Source organism: Octodon degus, unplaced genomic scaffold, assembly GCF_000260255.1.
Source record: "Octodon degus isolate 3935 unplaced genomic scaffold, OctDeg1.0 scaffold00152, whole genome shotgun sequence".
In the NCBI taxonomy this organism is placed as follows: Eukaryota; Metazoa; Chordata; class Mammalia; order Rodentia; family Octodontidae; genus Octodon; species Octodon degus.
In genome coordinates this window covers 3,077,100-3,084,294 of record NW_004524728.1, presented here as the reverse complement: position 1 = coordinate 3,084,294, position 7,195 = coordinate 3,077,100, and the positions used below count along the sequence as shown (strand labels likewise).

General features: G+C 40.7%; 1 protein-coding gene and 1 pseudogene across 1 annotated transcript in view; one reads left to right on the top strand and one right to left on the bottom strand.

The window, feature by feature from the left end:
• The window catches only part of Clvs1 (clavesin 1), a 232,640-nt gene that overhangs the window by 11,849 nt on the left and 213,596 nt on the right, over nt 1-7,195 (bottom strand). The window lies entirely within an intron of this gene.
• Nucleotides 292-1,296, top strand: LOC101571408 (annotated as a pseudogene).

Genomic DNA, 7,195 nt, shown 5'->3' with positions numbered 1-7,195 from the left:
GCCAGCTCAGTCCACTAGGGGGCGCGGCTGGCTGGCATGTGGTGCTGGGGGATTGAACCGTGGTCCCTGTGCTCTGCCAAGCTTGTTCTAAGTAGGTGCTTTAGACCACTGAGCCATCTCACCAGCCCCAAGAAAAAGCTTTTTACTGCTCCTGCCGCTCCGCACCGCTGCGCAGCTGAATGGCCTGCGGTGCGTCCGCCAGCCGGAGTTGACTGCTACGCAGCACAGAGAGCCCCGCTGACTTGCCCTCTTTTGGCAAGTCACTGGCGGTGGCTTCTTCCGTGGGACAATATGTTCAATAGAATGCCCGAATTTGGGCCTGACTCCGGCGGGAGAGTGAAGGGGGTTACTATTGTTAAACCAATAGTTTATGGTGACGTTGCTAGTAGCTATTTTGGGAAGAAGAGAGAAGACGGGCACACCCATCAGCAGACGATGTATGTAAAGCCGTACAGAAATGAGGATATGTCAACATATGTGGAAAAAAATCCAATTTAAATTACATGAAAGTTAAGGAAATCCTTTAAGAGTTGTTACTAAGTGTCCATATGTAATTACTGAAACAGGATGGGGTGAATTCAAAATAATCATCAAAATATTTTTCATTGACCCTAATGAAAGACCTGTAACCCTGTATCATTTGTTAAAGCTGTTCCAATCAGACACCAACGCAATGTTGGGGAAAAAAACAGTTGTCTCAGAGTTCTATGATGAAATGATATTTCAAGACCCACCAGCCAGGATGCAACAGTTATTAACAACATCTCGTCAGCTAACTTTAGGAGCCTATAAGCATAAAAGAGAATTTGCAGAACTTGAAGTGAAAACCAGAGAAAAATTAGAAGCTGCCAAGAAAAAAACAAGCTTTGAAATTGCAGAGCTTAAGGAGAGATTAAAAGCAAGTCGTGAAACAATAAATTGTTTAAAACATGAAATCAGGAAACTTGAGGAAGATGATCAGACAAAAGACATATAAGAAGTGCTGAAGAGAACCAGGTAGTGAGCTAATACGGCGAACGTTATGGAGAAATGGGCTTAGCACAAGTGCCGTGATGTTCCATACAGGGGCTGCATATGTAGTTGTCGACTGTGGATTTCTCGGCAATGCAGTGAAAATATTCTGTTCAGTCTTTAATGGAAAATATATGTGTAATAAGAATGAATGCTATGTAGGACTCTTACCAATCCATTTTAGGAAGATTCTATAATGTTAAGCACAATTTTTGAAAAGTTTTATTGGCATATACGAGTAGGTTATTTCCTTTTGGCAAGCTTCAAAATGTCATTATCAGGGGCTTGGGGTTAGCTCAGTTGTTTAAGCGCCTGCTGGGGCAAACCCAGTCAGGTGCAGGGGACTGCAGTTCGATCTGCAGCTCCCCATGCCTTACCAGAACTGCCCTTAAGGCAGCCTGAGCCAGCCCCCCCCCAAAAAAAAATCCTTCTCAAAATGTCTTTATCAATAAATAACCTGTATAAATTTTATATTTCTGTAGTAGTTAGAATTAATGATAACATTCCAAATATGTGAATTTGTTTTCCTCAAATCCTTATCTTCCCCTGTTCTACCTCTTTTGTATATGATGTGTCCAAGTAGTAAGTAATAAATGTAGTTTTTGGACCTGTATTAAAAAAAAAAAGAAGAAGAAGAAGAAAAAGCTTTATTTATCTCACAGTTAGTGGAAGTTGCAGTCTATACTTGGCTCTCTCCAAGGCAGAGTGGCCCAGGGAACAGAGCAGCTGTTTATGGCGGCAGCAAAGAGCAGAGGGAGGGGCAGCAACTTAAGCAGCTAGCAAGCCTCTCTGCCCTCCTCATATTGTAATACAGATTACCTGCCCCAGGGCATATGCAGCATCCACACCCACAACAATAAATCATACATTACAGAAGCTACCCCATTCCTGCATGAGGCTTTAGGGGGACACCTATACACAAACCATAACATTCTGCCCCTGGACCTCCAAACACTCATGCACATCCTTTTATGCAAAAGACATCTTAGCTCATCTCTAAGACCTGGCAAAGTCCTAACAGTTTCAGTGTTGACAAAAAGTCCAAGTCACAAGTCTCCTCCAAGATCTAAGGCAAACTCTCCCTATACAAATGAAAAGTTAAACACTTCCAACATTCAATGGCACAAGATAAACATTACCCTTCTGAAAGCTAGAAACAATAGGACACAAAAAATTCAGACCACATTAAGTCCCAAATCCAGATGGGTAAGCATTAAATTCTGTAGTTCTATGGGGAGTATCTGAAGCCATCTTTGGCAAATTTTGAGCTCCACATAGCTCCACCACTATGGCACTTTTTGTGGTGCTCCCATGACTTCTCTCTTAAGCCTGCTTTCTTCCCTTGCAGATTTCCTCAGATGATCCACATTCTTGGATTTCCAAAGTTCTGGGGTTCCCACTGAATAGGCTTCTCACTCCCAAGTTTACAAACTGCCCTTCCATTGGCACAGTGCCTGGCCTCCCAAGCATTCTGAAATCTAGGTGGAAGTCTCCTTAACCTGGAACTCTTGCATTCTGCATGCACCTAAAACCTATATCAGGTGGACGATGCCAGTGTCTGCTGCCACCTAGAGCAGTAGCCAGGTTTTTTTTCCCCTCTTGGTTGTAGGGTCAAGTGCCTCGATTGCTCAGTGCTCTGAACTTGATTCTGAAGAACAAATTATCTATTCTAGAACCCTTCTGGAACTGGTGTGGTCACCACTGCCATTCTGGAACATGGTGCTATTTGGCTTTTTTTCCCCAAGGCAAAGTCTCTCACCTTTGCAGTTCTAAGGCTGCAAAGGGTCAAGATCTGTCACCTCCTCTGCTGCCCTCATGCCATCCTTTCCATTCTCTTGTTCCTTCTCAGCAATGGATATCCTCTCAGCCCTATCTGCATTCCACAGCTTTATTGGAGCATCTTTTCTGGCCAAATTCACATAATTTTAAATCATCCTACTGATTCAGCTCTTTCTTCTTGACTCTCCACATAAATCTGGCAAAAACTACCCAGCAGTAGCCATGTCACTGCCTCTCTAACTTTGGCTTCAACAAAGTCTCTCTGCCTGTCTGTGACTTTTGGCACATTCTACCTCCTCAAGGGTAAAATGGAGATATAATGCTCACATACGGTAGTGGAGGTGCATGGAGGAGCACCTGGAGGATTCCCCTTGAAAGGAGAGCCATTGTCTCTATCTTGGCCCTATTTTCATGTATTGATATGTACAGTGCTGGCTAGGACTTTTCTTTATCCCTTCAATAGGCTGTCTACAATGCGAATTGGTCTACTGGAGGTGCTGAAGCGTAGCCTGTGAAGCAAGGCAACAGATCAGCATTGCCCCGCCCCGTGGCTCCCAAAATCCTGTTTGAGCCTGGTGGGAGGGACAGCCTCAAGATAAGGGCATAAAACCACATCAGAACTGAAGCACTGACCCCAGGACATTAGACACCTCCTCAATTGTGTTATGCAGATCACCCCTTCTGCATATCCTTTCCTCTGCATATTACAGTGGTGATTTCAGGTGACCTACCTAGCCCAGTCATGGTACTTTTGGTCACTCTCACAGTCACCCATACTCAAGCCACTCCCTCCCCTTTTTGAGAATTAGTAAAACCTGAGTTCGTCCTTGGATCAGGGCCTTTGTTCCAGTTAGCTGTCATCCTAGCTGGACTCAGGACCTCCTGACCCCCACCATCTTGTTATATAATTGTCTTTATTTATATCATGGGATGCACTGGAAGTGGTAGATTGGAAATAACTCACTAGAATTCCACTTACTTTCCTTTGGGCTTACAAATATGAACTTCCTGAACTGCAGCAAGGACTGAGAAGGGCTCCCTATAGTGGTGATGGAGATTAATGAATTATAGCACACAGTGTCTAGCCCAGCATCAGCTTGGTATGTATGTGGCTAATTTTTGCTCTTATTTACTTGTTCTCATTTGCACATAAGAAAATTATCATTCAAGAATATTGAGTTCACTTATAAATTTAGCTGTGAAACATGAATTCAACTCAAAGTTCTCTTGACATCATGAGACTTACAAGAGTGTGAACTGCCACAAGCCATAATCTGCTAGTAAACCGAAAATTAACTTTCAAAATAGATAAAGACTAGCATTTTAAGAATTCAAAATCGGTGAGGAAACCACTGCATATGAAAGCTAGGCCTTCTTACATTACTTTGTATCACATAATTTTCAGAAGTAGCACAAAATGTTCATCTGCTTAGCTGCCATTTGTGTCACCTTCAGTTCAATGTATTTGCAATTACGGCCTACCATGTAGAGCAATGTGGGGTGTCTTTCAACTATAATGCCTTAAATAATGTTCTTGATCAAGAGACTTAAGAAATATCTAGAAAACATGTATTCATCTTCTGTTCATAATCAGAGGCATCTTAGCAGGCAACATGATTATGCTTACTAGGAACAATTCATGTTTACTGAAATAAATCAATCAATCAAACTTTTTTCAAAAAAAGAAGCTTAAGTATTTCTCATGCAAAGCAGACATCTTTTCCCTTCAAGATGAACAAAGAGAAAATAAACTTCCCTCCATTATGATAAAACAACTCTCTACAATTTATTAGATTGGAAATATATAGATACTAGTTCAAAGAAAACATTCTGCTATTTTTTTACATGGGCCCCTTTGAGCTTGAGCCACATATTGCCTGGCAGCTCTTGTCCTTAACACCCTCTCACTTACACTTGGTGGTGGAAGTGTGCCAGGTGTGGACACTGGTACCCATCTGAGGAGGGAAGGCATATGAGCTCCCACAGGGACAGAAGCAGGAGCGAGTGAGGCTGCAACCACGTGGATGGAGGGCCCAGTGCACTGTGCGGAGCCCCATGTGCTCACAGACAGCAGGCCAGATGGGCTGCAAAGCTAGCAGGGATGCTAAGTTTTAAAGACTTTGTAGAAAAGAGAGGAATATAAACTACATTTTTAGTATTTCTTTAGAGCTCAGGATATAGTGCAGTGATAGAGTATTTGCCTAGTGTGCGCAAAGCCCTGTTTTATCCCCAGAGCCACAAAATTAAAAGTCAATCAATCAAATATATTTCTTGTCTACATTTAAAATTCTAGTTTATATTTACATAAATTTATATGTTAAACTTAAAATGTATCTATATTTAAATATCATTTGAATATTCAAATAATAATATTTTGGATATACTGGGTTCAATAAAACACATTAAAATTAATTTCACCTGTTTCTTTGTATTTTCAAATATGGCCATGAGGAAACTTAACAAAAGTGTCATATTCCTTGGACAGCAAGCATAGTTTGAGTTGAGAGCCTCATTTATTCCCTTAAGCTCATGTAATAAGCCTAGAATAATCTACTAAGCCTCACAAAAGTTCATAGTCATCTTAAAGAGCCTGTAAGATAGCACTGCTCTCTGCGGTGGGATACACACCTTGTAGGCCTGCCTTTGCCACCGTCCAGCCCTCCACATACTAGTTCCTCCCCTCCTCCCGCTGTCTCACACAGCCCTCACAGGCAGGAGAGCAGAGCTGAGCTTCACTACTTGAATTCTAAAAGAAACTGCGCGCACTGGACACTGATCATCTGTTGTCATTCAGGTGGACATAAAACATAAATTGTTCTCTAAATGAATAAGGAATAGTAATCAAACTTAAGGAATAAGCCAGTGTGCTGGCTCCCCAGTTTTCACAGTCAATTCTTCCTGCAAGGATGTCATGTCTCTCACTATTGTAGTCAAGCTAATTCCACCTACTTTTTAAAGAGAGTTGAAGCAAGACAGCTTTCTCAGCCTCTCGGAATTGGTTTCCTCACATCTGTGGAGCTAGAGAGCCCAGTGTAAACTGCTAGTGTGACAAGTAGTAAAACGAAACTTTCCTTCCAAGTTTAACTGCCCTAAGTGAATTATGCATTTCTTGATGGGAAATGCTTCAGAAAAATTTAAGCTACTTCAAGATAAATAAGTTAGTTTTGAAATGCTGTAACAAAAATAACATTGTACAGTTATGATTTCGAAGATTTACATCATGAGGGCCCTCTGGGGGCAGATAAACTAAAGGGAGAGAAGTAGGCAGGGGACTGGACGGTGCTTCTTGTCCTCTGCGCCACCATTCTATGCAACCATGAAACTACTTACTCAGCTTCTTTTATAAAATGATGATCTTACACAGAACGCTACTGTCAGCTCCAAATTTTCATAACTGATACTAGCCTGGCATACAATCACCATTTGACTTCATTTTTCAAAAATTTATAACTTATATTTTAACTTATTTTGCAGCTCTTTTTTTTTTTTTTTAAGAACAAGGGGTTGAACTCAGACCCTTGCACTTGCCAGGAAAGCACTTATTCTACTGAGCCATCTCCCCAGCTCCAGTTTGTAGCTCTTAAAGTAGTGCACTACTTTACCTCAGCATCTATTTTTACCTCCTTGGTGAAAAGATTAGAAATACTAAGAATGAAAGACATTAGCTGGACGTGAAAAATGTACTGTGAGGTTGAGTTAGAGTTGTCCAAGAATAGAGTTCAATTTTGTATCTGAAAAATGAGGATGAGTGATTGCTGTTTTTTACAGAGGTATGGAAGTAAATAAAGTAGTTGTAATACTTTGAAGGAGAAATCATTTAAATTAAAAGTGCCTATCATTCTACTAATGCTTTCATGAGTATGATCTTTCACATAAAAGATGATAGATGCTCTGGCTTATGTGACAACAGAGATGGCTCATGTTTATATACTTGAAGGAAATTGAAGACCACAAACTGAGATGATAGATACCAAGAAGTAAATTGCATGAACTATAAAGATATTGTTAGTTTTATGAAGCCATTAATTAAAGAATTGCCTTAAAATGAATCACTTTATAGAATTCTCTTAAAAATCACCACTTTTATTATACCTGATGCATAGGCGCAATCATGGTATCATACCAGTGTGGCAGGGCCTACATCCTGCATAAGAGCGCCAGACATGAGTGAGATCTCTAGAAGTCTTTGAGATCCAATCTATCTGAACCACACAACTCCCTGCAGTCCTTCAGTACTCAATTTGTGTAGAATTCTTGAGTTCGGAGGAGTGAATTTTACTACTATATGCATTTTTTCTTTTATGTTTTTTATTCGTTTAAATGAGAAAAAAGATAAAATAGCAATGAAACAGTTTCAAAACAGGTTACTAGGGCAGTTAAAATAATCAGCACATTGCATATTGTT